This window comes from Stenella coeruleoalba (assembly GCF_951394435.1).
Source record: "Stenella coeruleoalba genome assembly, chromosome: X".
Taxonomy (NCBI): Eukaryota; Metazoa; Chordata; class Mammalia; order Artiodactyla; family Delphinidae; genus Stenella; species Stenella coeruleoalba.
The window spans coordinates 21,160,481-21,179,532 of NC_137152.1; the positions used below are offsets into that span (position 1 = coordinate 21,160,481).

General features: G+C 38.1%; 1 long non-coding RNA gene across 1 annotated transcript in view; it reads left to right on the forward strand.

Moving 5' to 3' along the window:
- Window positions 1-923: 923 nt before the first annotated feature.
- LOC307180824 overlaps window positions 924-19,052 on the forward strand; it is a 137,953-nt gene continuing 119,824 nt past the window's right edge. The window contains exon 1 of the long non-coding RNA XR_013825789.1: window positions 924-1,199. This is a non-coding gene — a long non-coding RNA (uncharacterized lncRNA). The remainder of the gene's footprint in view (window positions 1,200-19,052) is intronic.

The following is a 19,052-nucleotide window of genomic DNA, read 5'->3' on the forward strand; positions in this document are numbered from 1 at the left end:
TACAATTCTTAAACATCTGGATACTAGATGTTGCAAGCTGGGATTTATTCGTCCGTTATGGACTATAAACAGAGCAAAACAAAATGCAGCTCAAAGAGGAGGTTTAGTCATTTTGTAACCAAAAGATAAGACTTCATACAAATTTTAATAAAATAGTAACAAAATATGTTCTTTTACTACCTCTACTTTTAACATAGTTTGTGCCTCTCAGAAAATTTGGAACATGAAGAAAGATTAGATATTTCAAAAAAGGGCATCACCTTATCAACTATGTATACAGAAGGGAAATAAAATGCATACACAGAACAATGGCTATAACATGAAAATATCCTCTAAATATGAATTCTTTCCTTTCTTCCTTTCCAAGACCTTTTGCTCCACCCTTCTAACCCACCAAATAAATGTAGTCCTGTGTTGCTCCTGGTGTCTATTCTGGTGGTGGCCTAAAGATTCCATTTCCGAAAGTCATGCCAGAAAACATGTGTTTTTTTAAGATTTTTTTTTAACAAGAAGTTCACTTAATAAGACCTGTGAGGGACTTCCCTGGTGGTCCAAGACTCCCCACTTCCACTGCAGGGGGCATGGGTTCCATCCCTGGTGGGGGAAATAAGATCCCTCATGCAGCCAGGCGCAAGCAAAAATAAAAATAAATAAGACCTGTGATTTCTAACTCTATTTTTTTATTCAGTGTCAGCAACCTCTTTAGGTCTAGAAGCCTCGATGTAGCACAAAAAGAATTTTAACTTGTCTCCTAAAAGGTTGGGAGAAAAACTGAGAGAAGTCTTTTTATACCATATGAATTAAGCCTTTTATAAACGGCTAGTACATCTTTTAAAACGTTGGCCCCTCTCTGCTAGCCCAAGGCAGTACATTGTTCTATCTTTCCCCTCACCCACTCTCCAGACCTGGTAACAGGCCTTCCATCCACCACTGCAATCAGGTCACTGGAACAGGCCGTCGCTGCCTCTGGGACTGGCTGGGTCCCCAGCGCGTGAGGAGACCCGCGCAAGAGTCCCCAGTGGCCAGAGCACGGGCAGGCTGGTGACTGCAGAGCTTCCGGAACCCTTGTGGGTCGGCACGCGTGTGATCGGAAGAGCCCCCGGGGGCACCAGCTCAAAGGCCGGAAGTGGCCGGAAGACCAGTGGGTCAATTGCGCGAGGTCCGAACGGTGACTGGAAGGTGCTGCAGCAGTCAAGCAGGTAAATGGCTGGAAGGGCCTGGGTGCCACAGTGGGCGGGCTTGGTGGTGGCATGAGGGGTCCCCAGGGTCCTCACTGCATAGGCTGTACAGTCTCTGAAAGGGAAACCGGGTCCTGAGCTCAGGGTCGGACCAGTGATTGGAACGGACCCCACTGCATCAGTGTGTGGCAAGGATGGTTGCTGATAAGGCCCTAGGTTCCATACCACGTGGGCAGGTTGGTGACTGGAAGGAACCCCGGGGCACCAGCACGCGGTAAGGATGGTGGCCAAAAGGAAAAGCCTTAGACCCCAGAATGGGGGCAGGCCAGTTCCTGGTAACCAGAGAGCCCTAGCACCCCGGGGTTGGGGGGAGGGGCATGCAAGGTGACTGGAAGGGTGCTTGTTTTCCCTGGACGCAGGCAGGCTGGTGACTGGAAAGCCCTATACAGGAAAAAAAAATGCACGTATGGACATTAGTAAGGACACTATTGAGTGACTGTTGCCATAGGGGGAGAGGAGCAATTGCACTGGGAGATGTTTGAAGCCTAAGCCAGAAACAACTTAGGAAAGGGGTGGGCAAGCAAAGCTGTTGTATACTCAGAGCATGGAATAGGTGGCTGTGGAAGGAGGAAGGAGGATGCTAAAAACTGCAAGCAGGAGGGCCTGCAACTTAACAACTATATCAAATATTGCACTGAAGGAAAGGTTGAGGCAGGAAATGTTTATTTGTGCTTAAGCACCTGAGTCAGAGGTTTGGGCCTAAAGGGAACAAACAAGTTGTAGTTAGGAAGTTCAAATAAAGTTTAGGGCCTAGCTGTCCTAGGCTAACCAGTCTAAAGCTGTGTCAAGCAAAACGTTTGATCCATCTTGTCAGTCCCTTCTCTTGTTCAAGAAAGGCTCAGTGTTACTGCCGTTGAACAATGCAGAGATAAGGCTAATCTAAAGTAGGTGATGGCTAACTGAAATACTCCTCAGGATCAGAGTTTTCTCGGTGTTGTCCCTGGAGGACCACTAGAACCATCTGTTGGACCATCTGGCAGAGGTCAGTTGTTTTAGGGTCTGAAAGATGAGCCATCTGAAAAAAGCAATGCCCAAAATGCAAAAGATAAATATTATAAAAGGTCATATTAAAGAGCCATGAATCAAGCACTAAAGGTATCCAGGCCAGTGAATTCCAGGAGGTCAGTGGATGAAAATCTTTCGATTATGTAACATTGGTCATTGACTTTTTTTCTTGTTGTTTTTATTTTTTTTTATTGTGGTATAATTGATTTACAATATTATACTAATTTCAGGTGTACCACATAGTGAATCAAAATTTTAGTAGATTGTACTCCATTTAAAGTTATTATAGGGCTTCCCTGGTGGCGCGGTGGTGGAGAGTCCGCCTGCCGATGCAGGGGACACGGGTTCGTGCCCCGGTCCGGGAAGATCCCACATGCCGCGGAGCGGCTAGGCCCGTGAGCCATGGCCGCTGAGCCTGTGCATCCGGAGCCTGTGCTCCGCAACGGGAGAGGCCACAACAGTGAGAGGCCAGCGTACCGCAAAAAAAAAAAAAAAAAAAAGTTATTATAAAATATTGGCTATATTCCTTGTGCTGTACAATATATCCTTGTTGTTTGTTTATTTTATACATAGTAGTTTGTGTCTCTATGCCCCTCCCCCCTTCCCTGTCCCCAGTGGTAACCACTAGTTTGTTCTCTGTATGTGTGAGTCTGTTTCTTTTTTTTAATATTCATTAATTTGTTTTATTTTTTAGATTCCACATATATAAGTGATATCATATGGTGTTTGTCTTTCTCTTTCTGACTTACTTCACTTACTATGATAATTTCTAGGTCCATCCATGTTGCTGCAAATTGTATTATTTTGTTCTTTTTTATGGCTGAGTAGTATTCCGTTGTATATATGTACCACATCTTCTTTATCCATTCATCTGTCACTGGACATTTATGTTGTTTCCATGTCTTGGCTATTGTGAATAGTGCTGCAATGCCATTGGGTGCATTTATCTTTTTGAATTATAGTTTTGTGGGAATGTATGCCCAGGAGTGGGATTGCAGAATCATATGGCAACTCTATTTTTAGGTTTTTGAGGAACCTCCTTACTGTTCTCCACAGTGGCCGCACCAATTTACATTCCCACGAACACTGTACAAGGGTTCCCTTTCCTCCACAACCTTGCCAATATTTGTTATTTGTGGTCTTTTTGATGATAGCCCTTCTGACAGGTTTGAGGTGAGATATCATTGTGGTTTTGATTTGCATTTCTCTGATGATTAGCAATGTTGAGCATCCATTCATGTGCCTGTTGGCCATCTGTATGCCTTCTTTGGAAAAATGTCTGTGTAGGTCTTCTGCTCATTTTTTAATCAAGGTTGTTCATTTGTTTGATATTGAGTTGTATGAGCTGTTTATATATTTTGGATATTAACCCTTTATTGGTCATATTATTTGCATATATTTTCTCCCATTCTTTTCATTTTATCAATGGTTTCCTTTACTGTGCAAAAGCTTTTAAGTTTAGCTAGGCCTCGTTTGTTTATTTTTGCTTTTATTTCTTTTGCCTTAGGAGACAGATCCAAAAAAATACTGCTATAATTTATGTCAAAGAGTGTTTTGCCTATGTTCTCGTCTAGGAGTTTTATGGATTCACATCTTACATTTATGTCTTTAATCCATTTTGAGTTTATTTTTGTATATGGTGTGAGAAAATGTTCTAATCTCATTCTTTTACATGTACTGTCCAGTTTTTCCAGCACCACATATTGAAGAGGCTGTCTTTTCTCCATTGTATATTCTTGCTTCCTTTGTGGTAGATTAATTGAACATATGTGTGTGGGTTTTTTTCTGGGCTCTCTATTCTATTCCATTGATTTATGTGTCTGTATATGTGCCAGGACCATACAGTTTTGATTACTGTAGCTTTTTAGTATAGTCTGAAGCCAGGAAATATGACACCTCCAGTTCTGTTCTTTGTGTTTTTGGTTTTTTTCCAAGATTGTTTGGCTATTCAGGGTGTTTCATCTTTCCATACAAATTTTTTAATTATTTGTTCTAGTTCTGTGAAAAATGCCTTTGGTATTTTGATAGGGATTGCACTGAGTCTGTATATTGCCTTGGGTAGTATGGTCATTTTAACAATATTAATTCTTCCAATATATGAACACAGTATATCTTTCATTCTGTTTGTATTGTCTTCAATTTCTTTCATCAGTGTCTTATAGTTTTCCAAGTACAAGTGTTTTACCTCCTCAGTTAGATTTATTCTTAGGTATTTTATTCTTTTAGATGCAGTGGTAAATGGGTAAGTTTCTCCTTCTGATAGTTCGTTGTTAGTGTATAGAAATGCAACAGATTTCTGTATGTTAGTTTTGTATCCTGCAACTTTACCAAATTCATTGATGAGCTCTCATAGTTTTTTGGTGGTGTCTTGAGGATGTTCTGTGTATAGAATCATGCCATCTGTAAACAGTTTTACTTCTTCCTTTCCAATTCCTTTTATTTCTTTTGCTTGTCTGATTGCTGTGGCTAGGACTTCCAATACCATGTTGAATAAAAGTGGCAAGAGTAGGCATCCTTGTCTTGTTCCTGATCTTAAAGGAAATGTATTCAGCACTTCACAGTTGATTATGATGTTAGATGTAGGCTTATCATGTGTGCCCCTTATTATATTGAGATGTGTTCCCTCTATATCTGCTTTGTGTAGAGTTTTTATTATAAATGGATATTGATTTTTGTTAAAAGCTTTTCCTGCATCTGTTGAGATGATCACATGATTTTTTAATCTTCAGTTTGTTAATATGGTGTATCACATTGATTGATTTGCATTCCTCTGATAAATCTCACTTGATCATAGTGTATGATTTTTTTAAATGTATTATTGAGTTTGGTTTGCTCATGTTTTGTTGAGGATTTTTGCATCTTTGTTCATTAGTGTTATTGGCCTATAATGTTCTTTTCTTGTGATATCTTTGACTGGTTTTGGTATCAAGGTGATGCTGGCATCAGAGGCTGAGTCTGGAAGTGTTACTTCCTCTGAAATTTTTTGGAATAGTTTGAGAAAAATAGGTATTAACTTTTCTCTAAATTTTTGGCAAAATTCACTTTTCTCTAAATGTTTGGCAGAATTAATCTGTTCCTGGACTTTTGTTTATTGAGAGTTTTTTTTTTCTTTTAATTACTGATAAAATTTCTGGTAACTGGTCTGCTCACATTTTCTCTTTCTTCCTGTTTCAGTCTTAGGAGATTGTATACTTCTAGGAGTTTGTCCATTTCTCCTAGGTTGTCCATTTTATTAGCACATAGTTGTTCATAGTAAGCTCTTAGGATCCTTTGTATTTCTGTGTTGTCATTTGTAACTTCCTTTTCATTTATGATTTATTGATTTGGGTCCTCTCTTTCTTGATGAGCCTAGCTAAAGGTTTAACAATTTTGTTTATCTTTTCAAAGAACCAGCTCTTAGTTTCACTGATCTTTTCTATTGTTCTTAGTTTGTTTCTGCTCTGATATTTTTGATTTCTTTCCTTCTACTAACTTTGGGTTTTGTTTGTTTTCTTTTTCTAGTTCCTTTAGGTATAAGGTTAGGTTGGTTATTTGAGATTTTTCTTGTTTCCTGAAGTAGGCTTGTATTGCTAAAAACTTCCCTCTTAGAACTTCTTTTGCTGCATTCCATAGATTTTGGATCATTGTGTTTTTGTTTTCATTTGTCTCCAGGTATCTTTTTATTTATTCTTTGATTTCCTCAGTGATCCATTTGTTGTTTAGTAGCATATTGTTTAGCTTCCAGGTATTTGTGTATTTTGCAGGGTTTTTTTTTTTTTTCTTGTAGGTGACTTCTAGTCTCATAGCATTGTGATCAAAAAAGATACTTTTTTTTCAAAATACTTACATTTACTCAGTCTTGTTTTGCGGTCTGGCATGTGATCTGTCCTGAATGTTCCATGTGCACTTGAAAAGAATGTGTATTCTGCTGCCTTTGGATATAATGTTCTTTATATATCTATGACCGTTTGGTCGAATGTGTCATTTAAGGCCAGTGTTTCCTTATTGATTTTTTGTCTGGATGATCTGTCCAGTGATGTAAGTGGGATTAAAGTCCCCTACTCTTACTGTGTTACTGTAAATTTCTCCCTTTATGTCTGTTAATATTTGCTTTAGTTATTTAGGTGCTCCTGTGTTGGATACATACATACTTAAAATTATTATATCTTCTTCTTAGATTGATGTCTTGATCATTATGTAATGTCCTTCTTCATCTCTTGTAACAGTCTTTGTTTTAAGGTCTATTTTGTCTGATATAAGTACTGCTACCCTGGCTTTCTTTTGGTTTACATTTGCATGAAATACCTTTTGCTATCCCCTCACTTTCAGTCTGTGTGTGTCTTTAGATCTGAAATGAGTCTCTTGTAGGCTGCATATGTATGGGTCCGGTTTTTGTGTCCATTCAGCCACTCTATGTCTTTTGATTAGAGCATTTACTCTGTTTACATTTAAAGTAATTATTGTTAGGTATATACTTATTGCCATTTTGTTAATTATTTGGTGGTAATTTTTGTAGTTCTTTCTTGCTCCTTTCTTCTTCTTTTGCTCTCTTCCATCATGATTTGATGACTACCTTAAGTGTTATGTTTGGATTAATTTTTCCTTTTTTTATGTGTATGTATTATAGATTTATAGTTTGTGGTTATCATGAGGTTTATATATAGTTTTTTTACATGTATACACACATACAAACATATATGATTATTTTAAGTTGCTGCTCTCTTAATTTCAAACACAGTTTAACAACCCTGCATTTTTAGTACCCTCTCTCCACAATTACTGTTTTTGACATTATATTTTGTAACTTTTTGTTTTGTGTATTCCTTAACTACTTATTTTGGATATACATAATTTTACTACTTTTGTCTTTTCACCTTCCTACTAGGTTTGTACATGGTTGATTTACTACCTTTACTGTTAATTTCCTTTTACCAATGAGCTTTTTCCTTTTGTAATTTTCATGTTTCCTTTGTGGCCTTTTCCTTTTCACTTAGAGAAGTCCCTTTAACATTTCTTGTAAAGGTGGTTTGTTGGTGCTAAACTCTTTCAACTATTGCATGTCTGTAAAACTTTTTATCTCTCCATCAAATCTGAATGAAAACCTTGCCTCATATGGTTGTAGGTTTTCCCTTTCATCACTATAAATGTATTGTGTCACTCCCTTCTGGTCTGCAGAGTTGCTGCTGAAAAGTCAGATGATAGCCATATGGGAGTCCCCTTGAATGTAACTTGTTGCTTTTCCCCTGCTGCTTTTAGTATTTTCTCTTTATCTTTAATTTCTGCCATTTTATTACAGTGTGTCTTGCTGTGATCCTCTTTGAGTTGATCCTGTTTAGGGCTCTTTGTGCTTCCTAGACCTTGATATCTGTTTCCTTTAACGTAATAGCTGAAAGCTTTTTTATTCTTTTTTCTTTTTTTCTGTTCAGCATTAGTGATTTCCACTGCTCTGTCTTCCAGCTTGTTGATCCATTCCTCTGTATCATTTAATCTACTGTTAATTCCTTCTAGTGTATTTTTCATTTCAGTTATTATATTCTTCATCTCTGTTTGTTTGTTTGTTCCAGATATTTTCTAACTCTGTTAAAAAATTCTAACTTCTCCCTCTGCTCAAGCATTCTTCTCCCAAGTTCTTTGATCATCTTTACAGTCATTACCTTGAACTCTTTTTGGGTAGATTGCCTATCTCTGCTTCACTTAGTTCTTTTTCTGGGGTTTTATCTTGTTCCTTCATGTGGAATATGTTCCTCTGTCTCTTCATTTTGCCTAATTTGCTGTTTTTATTTCTACGTATCTAGCAGATTGGTTACATTCTGCTACCTTGGAGAAGTAGCCTTTTATAGAAGACATCCTATTCATTGCAGCAGTGTACTCCCCTCTGGTCACCAGACCTATATGCTCCAGGGGGTTTCCCCCTATGTGGACTGCATGGGGCTTTCTACTGTTATGGGTTGACTACTGTGAGTAGTCTAGTAGGTGTGGTTGGACCCCTGTCCAGTTGTTTGCCAGGCCCTGCCTTGTGTGGAGACTGCCAGCCACTGGTTGGCGTGGCTGAGTCATGAGGCAACTGGCCACAGAACCCTGGGGGCTCCAAGGGTTACAGCTGGCTCACTGGTGGGCAGAGCTGAGTTCTGGGGTGGATGGTTATGGGACTGGGGTTCCCAGATCTAGTATTGGCCTTCCAGTGGGTATGGCTGGTTCCTGACATGGTTAGCTGTGGATTCTGGGGTGTCTCAAAGCTGGTATTGGCCCACTGGTGAGTGGCTGGATCCCAGAGTGACAGGCTGAGGAGTCAAAGGTATCTTAGAGCTGGTGTTGGCCTGCTGGTACGTGAGGTTGGAGCCTGGGTGGTTCCAGGGCTGGTGCTGGCCTGCTGGTGGGCAGGACCAGGTCCCAGGGGGTTCTGGGGTTAGTGCCAGCTTACTGGTTGGGTGGATCTGGGTCCCAAGGTCTCAGGCTTCAGGGCCCTGGGGGTCCCGAATCTTGGGTCAGCCCACTGGTGCGTGGAACTGGCTCTCAGTGATGCTGACTGAGGGACCCAAGGAGTCCCAGAGCTGGTACTGGCATGCTGGCAGGCAGGGCCAGGGCCAGGTGGTCCTAGGGCTATGCCAACTTGCTGGTATGTTGGCTGGTCTTGAAAATGCAGGCTGTGGAGCTGCAGTGACCCTGAGGCTAGTGTCTGTGTGATCATGGGTGGGGTTGTGGCCCCAGGGATCCTGGAGTTGGTGCACTCCCATTAGTGGGTGCATCCAGGTCCTGGGGCTAGTGCCAGCCCTCTGTCAGGCAGATACAGGTCCTGAGGTCTCTGGCTGCAGGGCCTAGGGGTCCCAGAGCTAGTGTTGAATCTCTGGTGGGTGGGGCTGAGGCCCAGGGTGTTCTGGAGCTGATATTGGCCCAATGGTAAATGGAACTGGATCCTGGTATGGCTGACTGAGGGCCCCAAGGTATCCCTGAGCTGCCAGCCTGCTGGTGGGTTGGGCTGATGCCCAAGGGGTCCTGGGGCTGGTACCTGCCCACTCATGTGTGAGGCTGGTCTTGGGGCTAGTACTGGCCCTCTGATGGGTGGGAAAAAGGCCCAGGGGACCTTGAGGCTAATGTCAGCTCACTGACAGGTAGAGCCACATCCCAGGGTCTCTGGCTGCAGGACCCTGGGCTTCCCAGAGTTGGTGTGTTGGTGAAGCTAGGACTCAGGGGGTCCTGGGGCTGGTGTCTGCCCACTTTTGGGCAGAGCTGGGTCCTGGGAGTCTCAGGCTGCAAGGCCCCAGGGGTCCCAGGAATAGCACCTGTGCAGTTGTGTGTGGGACCAGGTCCTGGGCCCTCTGGTAGCTAGGGCCATGTCCTGGGGCCTCTGGTAGCTAGGGCCATGTCCTGGGCCCTCTGGTAGCTAGGGCCATGTCCTGGGGCCACTGTGGGCTCAGGAGTTCTTAAGACAGTCTGCCTGCTGGTGGGTGGGCCTTTGTCTCCCCACAGGCTACTTTCTTGGCCTGAGGCATCCAGTTACTGGTACAGACAAGCTAGTGAGTAGGGCTGGGTCCTGGTGCTAATAAGCTAGATGAAGGATTCCAAAATGGTTCTTGGCAGCATCAGTGTCCATGTGGTATAATGAGCTTCTGAAAATGGCTGCTGCCAATGTCTGTGTCCCCATTGTGATCTCCGGTTGCCTCCCACCTCTCCAGGAGGCTCTCCAAGATGAGTAGGTGGGTCTTATCCAGGCTCCTTCCAAATTACTGCTTCTGCCCTGGGTTCTGGAGCATGTAAGATTTTGTGTGTGCCCTTTAGGAATGGAACCTTGATTTCCCACAGCCCTCTGGGTCTCCCGAAAGTAAGCCCCACTGGCCTGCAGTGGCAAACTTTCTGGGGGCTTATGTCCCTTTGCAGGACCCTTGGACTAGAGATCCTGATGTGGGGCTCATACCCATTGCTCCTTGGGGAGAACTTCTGCAACTGTAATTATCCTCTTGTTTGTGGGTTGCCCACCCTGGGGTATGCATTTGAGTATACTGCTACTCTGCCCCTCCTACCTGTCTTGTTGTGGTTCCTTCTTTATATCTTTAGTTGTAGAAGATCTTCTCTGCTAGATTCTGATCTTTCTCATAAGTAGTTTCTCTGTAAATAGTTGTAATTTTGGTCTGCCCATGAGAGGAAGTGAGCTCAGAGTCGTCCTACTCCTCTTGGCCAAGCTACGGAAAATGTCTGGTCATTGAGTTTTTGGTGATGTTGTCAACAGTCTTTGTTACCTCTTTTATAAGGACATGCATTGCCTTAGCATTTCACCAGAACTTCTTAGTGACCCACACACTTCTCCAGGAAGAGATCAGGCCATGCATAGTCTACTACAGTGATGAATCCTTCAAGGTATATATCAAGTTGGTCTGGCTTTAGCTAAACATTGCTCTTTCAGATCCCGGAGAAAAAGCCAGCAATTAGGCCACCTAGAGTCACTATAAGGATCTGGTAGTCAAGTTTTAGTTCTTGGTGATTCCAGGGTAAGAGAAAGAGAGAAAACCTGGAAATGTTAGTTTGGAGGGATATAGCCAGATATTGAAAGTAACTGCAAGATTGAAAAATTTGGTACAGGTTGACAGTTTGGACAAGGTAGTAGGGTTCATTCCAGTTTACAGGTAGATGCCAAAAATGGTTTTTCCACAGTGGGAGAGAAAGTCACTTAAATCTCTATCAGACAAGACAGAATTTTCATATCTATCAGTTACTTGCAATTCACAAAGAGGTAGGAAATAGCTCAAAGAAAACTGACAGGGTCAGTATCTGATAACCCAGAAGGATGTGCTATAGTTTTTTTATTGAAAAATAATCAAAAAAAATTTTATATCTCATTTGTTTTCTTCTTTCAGTTTTATTGAGATATAATTGACATACAGCACTGTATAGTTTTAAGATACACAGCACAATGACTTGACTTACATATACTGTGAAATAATTACCACAATGAATTTAGTTATCCATAATCTCATATAGTACAGTAAAAAAAAAAAAGTTTTTGTGATGAGAGCTGTTACGATCTACTGTCTTAGCAACTTTAAAATATACCATACATCAGTGTTAACTATACTCATTATGTTGTACATTACATTCCCAGTACTTATATATCTTATAACCGGAAGTTTGTACCTTTCAACCACCTTCATCCAATTCACCCAGCCCCAACCCTCACCTTTGGTAACCACAAATCTGATCTATTTTTCCATGAGGTTTTTTTAAAAAGAATATTCCACATATAAGTGAGATCATTAGTATTTCTCTTTCTCTGTAAGACTTATTTCACTTAGCATAGTGCCCACAAGGACCATCCATGTTGTTGCAAATGGCAGAATTTCCTTCTTTTTTTGTGGCTGAATAGAATTCTGTTGTATGTATATACCACACTTTCTTTATCCATTTGTCTTTTGATGGACATTTAGGATGTTTTCATGTCTTGGCTATGTAAATAATGCCACAGTGAACATGAGGGTACAGACATGTCTTCAACATAGTGATTTGCTTTCCTTCAGATATATACCCAGCAGTAGAATTGTTGGATCATATGGTAGTTCTATTTTTAATTTTTTGAGGAACCTCCATACTTTCCATAGTGGCTGTACCAATGTATGATCATCCAAACAGTGTACAAGGGTTCACTTTCTCCATACCTTGAGAGCATTTATCTCTTGTCTTTTTGATGATAGCCATACTAACAGGTGTGAGGTGATGTCTTACTATGGTTTTGATTTGCATCTCCCTAATGATTAGTGATGATGAGTACCTTTTCAGAAACATTTTTTTTTCTACAGTTACCCACCCCCCCTTTGAACAACAATAATATCAAAGAAATATTATTCTGGATCACAAAATAAGGCTGATCTCATTAGAGTTGGCCTGATTATTTACATAGGAACAGCAGTAATGATTTTGTATGTAAGCCTTTTTAAGTTTGCTGTAAGTTTTCACGAGGACTCTCAGACTGGAATGTAAAAAAAAAAGCCTGTTGAGGATAGGAAGGCAAGCCAAGAATTTGCCATTGCATTTTATCTTCAGTACCTGTAGATTTGGTTGAATCCCTCTTTTTTTGAGGTCGACAAAATATCCTAAGATTCCTTGCCTGTCAGGAAGTGATTTTCCTTACTCATTTATAAAGCTAGAAACCTGTACCTAAGGTATCAGGCCAGTTTTCTTAAGAAGGCTTTGTAAGCATTTGCTCCATAAAGTCAACCTTTGTTCCTTTCCTTTAAAGTGTCTAGTCAATCTCATTAAATGAATCTCAGTCTCAAATGTGACATTCCAGAAAAAGCCTTGGTCGCATAACTGATGCTTCCAATTACGTTCTGTTAACAAGGAGGATAGACTCATTGAATCTATGCACATAACTAATATTGCCATGAAAATAAGAATACTCAATAAGAGTTTCCAAATTATAGAGGGATCAGGCAGGGAGAGAAAGATAAATGTTTCATTTCTTTTCACAAAAGCATAGTCCACTAAATTGTTATGAGTTAGAGATAGCTTACATGCAGAAAATAGAGCACTAAAGTACTAGCAATATTCCTAACAAAACCTATAATCATCCTTCATCACTTCATTTAGTCCTATTTAATTAATTCCTGTTCCACTTGATTTCAGGTTACCAGTTTCATGAACCCATCTGGTTTTCTACTAGAGTTCTGGAAATCCTGATTTTGGCCACTGGTATGGCCTCAAAGTTGTTTGATGCTATTAGAAACCTGTGCCCAAGAATACCCAGCTGGCATAGTCCTTTTCCATGGGTCTCTAAGACAATCCTATTTAAGACAAGCATTCTGGCCTGAAGCTGATGGCAAATGCTTTCAGGGAAACATCAGAGTAAAAAAAAGAAAACTATCTGTGGTTGACAGAAGACAAAATGGCAGTAGTTAACTTATTACTGATAATTTTCAAAATGAATGATCTGATGAGAGTTCATTATAAAAATAATGCATTTAACCAGGAAATTTGATTTTGTGGCATGCAAAACAAAATAAAGTCAATTCAAAAAGGTTTTAGACAAAATATCTATAAACAGCAGTTAGCCCTATTTTCAAAGAATGGGTATCTAATTTATGAAAATGGGTGAACATAATGCTTGCAGAGAAAAAGAGCTTCAAATGTAACATGTAATAATCCTGAGACATAATACACCAAGAATACATCAAGCATTTATTTAGAGTATACCAAGAATATATCAAAAATATTAAGTAAAGAATGTCAAATCTGGAGTAGGTCCTGAACATCTTAATGAGACTCCATAGGCAAGTGATGGGAATTCTCAGTTGAAAACCATTGGCCTAGAACATACTGGATTTAATTTTAAGAAATAAAATTGTGACCAAGTTAACACTTTAAAAAGTAACTGAAATTATCACTAATAACATTATACTGTTGTTGTCTAATATCAAGAAGAACGGTACCAGGACTCTGATAAATGGAAACATCATTGACAGCAAGGACATTGATAAATCTCTAGGAAATTCAAGCAATTTCTTAAATATTTATATTAGTAACATTTTACCCATACATATTTAGCCTAGGGAAGGCTAAGTGGTTCTTCTGATTTGACAACACTTCCCACATAACTCAAAACATATCAGATAATTTCTAGCAACTCTTTTTACAAGGTGAAAGAACAAATCCTTTGTGAATTTCCAGGGGCCTTTGGGAAATTCAGAGACAGTTTTAGGTGCAAAAGATAACATTTAGGATTCGGTTCTAGGAAGGCAAAATGTCAGAACTTGTCAGGAGGTTTGAACATTTAATTAAATGGGATCATGGGTCAGTGAAAAACAGTGCTTGGCTACCTAGTTTATGCCAGTGACAAAGACAGATTTTAAAAGTAAATATTGGAATTAACATGATTGTAAAAAACCTTACGTCTTTTAAAAGTGAGAACACTTTGTTTTCTTAAATAATCAGGGGCATGGTGAAGTCAACATAAGGCACAGGAAATTATTCTAATAAGACATAGCCTATTTACCTTCAAAGCAGATTACCAGAAGAAAAAGTAAAACCTTTTACAACCTCTTAAGAGCAGACCAATAATCTAAGAAAATTGTGTCATTTAACACAGAGAAAACCAAATTCTAGTCTTGCATCAATATAATGTTTGAATTAAAGCTGTTTTTAAAATGTTATTAATAAATTTGTCAATCTTAACTAGCTTGGACCGCAACAAAATTCCTCATCCATGAACCTTTTACAACTTTTTATATCCTTCCAGGTTTTGTCTAACACTTTTTTCTTTTTCATTCTGGAACAACCAGTTCTTTTACTTTAGGACAAAACTATTTCTCTTCCTTAATAAAAATATACTCTCTATATCTTGCATACACTATATCGATTATAAATTTTAATAATTGGTAACTTCTGTTATGTAGAAAAATCTTGGAAGTGGATAATTATGAACTGTCATACACTAGCATTTTATAGCAGACTAGCAAAGTTTGCAAATATACATTTCACAACTTTTTATAATCATACAAAGGATATAGTAGTATGTCCTTGCAGTAAAATTTCTCAAATTGGAAAAAAGTGAACATGTTCATTAATAAATCCAAATATGTACAACCTTAAAATTATGCCTAGCAATTAATTTTTCAGTACTTTATCTCATTTATAATGATCTAGGTATTACTAGATATCTATATCTATAATGATCTAGATATTACTGAATATCTGTTAATTAACATCATTTAGCATAAATCTGTTTTCAGTTACCTAAGCTCTTCAAAACTATCTTTTTTAAATACAGCTATATTGAGATATAATTCCTATACCATACAATTCACACCCCTAAGTGTACAGTTCAATGGTTTTTGATATAGTACATTATTAATTTTTTAAAATTGTGGTAAAAATATATGTATCATAAAATTTCCCTTTTAACCATTTTTAATTTCAGTTGCATTAAGTACATTCACAATGTTGTGCAACCATAACTACTACCCACTTCCAGAACTTTTCACCATCTCAAACGAAAACTCTGTACCCATTAAACAATAACTTCCCATCCCCCCTGCCCCAGCCCCTGTAACCTCTATTATACTTTCTGTCTCTATGAATTTATCTATTGAGGGTACCCCATATAAGTGGAATCATACAATATCTGTCCTTTTGTATCTGGTTTGTTTCATTTAGCATAATGTTTTCAAGGTTTGTCCATGTTGTAGCATGTATCAGAACTTCATTCCTTTTTATGGCTGAATAATATTCCACTGTATGTGTATACCATACTTAATTTATCTGTTCATCTGTTGATGGACACTTGGGCTGTTTCCACCTTTTGGCTATTGTGACTAATACTGCAAAGAATATTGGCATATACAAGTGTATTTTGGAGTATCTGCTTTTAAATTCCATTGGTTATACACCTTGGGGTAGATTTACTGGGCCATAAGTTAATTATATGTGTAGTTTTTTGAGGTACCATCAAACTGTTTTCCATGGTGGCTAAATCATTTTACATTCCTCCCAGAAATGTATGAGGGTTCCAATTTCTCTACATATTATCCGACACTTATTCCATTTTTTAAAAAATGATAGCTCTCTTAGTAGGTATAAAGAGGTATATAATTATGATTTTGATTTGCATTTCTCTAGTGACCAATTATGTTGCACATCTCTTCATGTGCTTATTGGCCATTTGTATATCTTCTGGAGAAACGTCTATTCAAGTCCCTTACCCATTGTTTAATTGACTGTCTTTTTGTTGTAGAGTTGTAGATGTTACATAGTCTAGATATTAAACCCTTATCAGGTATATGATTTCCAAATATTTTTTCCCATCCCATAGGTTGTCCTTTCACATTCTTGATGATGTACTTTGATGCACTAAGATCTTTAATTTTGATTAAGTCCATTATCTATTTTTTCTTTTTTTGCTCATGCTTTTGGTGTCATTTATAAGAAACCATTTCTGAATCCAAGGTCATAAAGATTTATTCCTGTTTTCTTCTAAGAGTTTTATGGTTTTTCTATTTATATTTAAGTTGTTGCTTCATTTTGAGTTAATCTGTGTATATGGGGTGAAGTAGGAGTCCAACTTCATTCTTTTGAATGTAGGAATCCAGTTTTCCTAGCCATCATCCATTGAAGAGATTATTCTTTCCCCATTTAATGGACTTGCCACTCTTGTCAAAAAGCAATTGGCCATAGACATATGGGTTTATTTTTGAACTCTTAATTCTATTCCATTGGTTGATATGTCTATCCTTATATCAGTACCACACTGTTTTAATCACTGTAGCTTTGCATTGTTTTAAAATTGGGAAGTGTGAGTCCTACAATTTTGTTTATCTTTTTCAAGATTGTTTGGGCTATCCAGGGCCCCTTGCACTTCCATGTGAATTTGAGGTTTGGCTTTTGCACTTCTGTAAAAAAAAAGATTGTTCAAATACTTATAGGGATTGCATTGAATCTGTAGATTGCTTTGGGTAGTACAGGTATCCCCAGCTTTTCAAAAATTCACTTTATGCCACTTCATTTTTATGAAATACCAACATTACTACCTGTTTTCACTAACCAAAAGAAATCTGAAGAGGAGTTTCACTTTTACAAGAAAAGGCAAAAAGCAAAAATAGTGTTCAGCATTTCTTTTGCAGGGAGCTGTTATAGAGGCAGCAAGCTCCCTGAGCAGTGAGAGTGGCACCACCAAGCTCTTTCCCTGGGAAATACACTCAGCATCAAGTTGTCATAGCTATGAACTGTGTCTGTGAATATCTGTGCTTTGCCTCAATTTATTTTGTGCATCCATTAACAAGATGTGTCCTCAGGTAGCTGCTTCTTTGCTTTACACCATTTCAGTTTACAAAAGATTTCAGAGGAACACTCTACTTTATATTAGGAATATATAGACCTTCTTTAATTTTTTTCAGCATTGTTTTATACTTTTCATTGTGTAATTCCTTGGTTAAATTTATTCCCAGGTATTTTGTTCTTTTAGATGCTGTTATAAATGAAATTGCTATATTAATTTTCTTTTCTGAGTTTTCATTTCTGATATAGAAATATAATTGAATTTTTGTGTTGATTTTTTACACTGTAACTTTGCTGAATTTTTAAATTAACTATAATAATTTTCTTCCGTATTCTTTGGGATTTTCTACATAGAGGATCTTGTCATTGGTGAATAGAGATAGTTCTCCTTCTTCATTTTTCAGTTTGAATGTCTTTTATTTATTTCTCTTGTCTAATTTCTCTGGCTAAAAACTGTAGTGCAGTGTTAAATAGCAGTGGTGAAAGTAGGGATCCCTGTCTTGTTCTCAATCGTAGTGGGAAAACGTTCAGTCTTTCAGCATTCAGTCTGTTGTTAGCTGTGGGTTTTTGATACACGCCTTCTATTATGTTGAGGTAGTTCCCTTCTATTTCTAGTGTTCTGAGAGTTCTTATGATGAAAGGGTATCAGATTTTCTCAAATGCCTTTTCAGTGTTGAATGAGATGATTGTGTTGTTTTCTTCCCTTGGTTATATTAGTGTGATGTATTATGTTGATTGATTTTATGTTCAACCTTGCATTCCTGGATTAAATGCCACTTGATCATGGTATATAATTTTTTAATGCTTTCAATCCTGTTGTATTTTGTTTGGTTGTATTTTGTTTGCTAGTATTTTGTTTGTTAGTATTTTGTTGAAGATTTTTATTCATAAGGGATATTGATCTCTAAGATCAATAAGATCTCTAAGATTGATCTCTCTGAAGATCTATATTCATAAGGGATATTGATCTCTAATTTTCTTTCTTGTGATGCCTTCATTCAACTTTGGTATCAAGGTAATGCTGGCCTCAAATAATGAGTTAGGAAATGTTCCCTCTCATATTTTTTGGAGGAGTTTGAGAAGGATTAGTGTAAATTCTTTAAATATTTGGTTGAATTCACCAGTGAAGGCTTCTGGTTATAGACTTTACTTCGTTGGAGGTCTTTGATTACTGATTCGATCTCTTTACATGTTTTAAGTCTATCAGGTTTCTCTTTTTTCTTTAGTCAGTTTAGACAATTTACATGTTTCTAGGAATTTGTCCATTTTTAATAGGTTATTTAATTTATTGGCATACAATTGTTCATACTATTCTCTTATAATACATTTTTTCCCTCAAAAGTCATTAATAATCCTCCCATTTTCATTTATAATTTTAGTTATTTGCATATTTTCTTATTTTTCTTTTTTAGTCTAGCGAAAGGATTGTCAATTTTGCTAATCCTTTTGAAGAGCCAAATTTTGGTTTCACTGATTCTTTCTATTGTTGTTCTGTTCTGTTTCATTTATTTCTACTCCTTCCTTCTGCTAGATCTAGTTTTAGTTTGCTTTTCTTTTCCTAATTACTCAAGGTGTGAAGTTAGGTTTTGATTTGATATTTCTTCTTTTTTAAATTATTACTTTATTTTTAGAGCAGGTTTAAGTTTACAGATAAACTGAGCAGAAAATACAGAGTTCTTATATACCTGTTCTCCCCCTACCCCTGCACACAGTTTCCCCTATTATTAACATTTTGCATTAGTGTTGTATAAATGTTGTCATAGATGAATCAATAATGGTATGTTATTATTAACTAAAAATCCATTATTTACATTAGGGGTTCACTCTTGGTGTTGTACATTATATGGAGTTTCACAAATGTATAATGCCATGTATCATACAGGATAGTTGCACTGCCCTAGTAAGGTGCACCTGTCCTCCACCTATTCATTCCTCCCTCCCTTCCCCTGAACCCCTGGAAACCACTGGCCTTTTTATACTCTCCATATTTTTGCCTTTTTCAGAATGTCATAGCTTTTTCACTTACTAATATGCTTTTAAGGTTCCTCCGTGTCTTTTCAGGACTTGATAGCACAT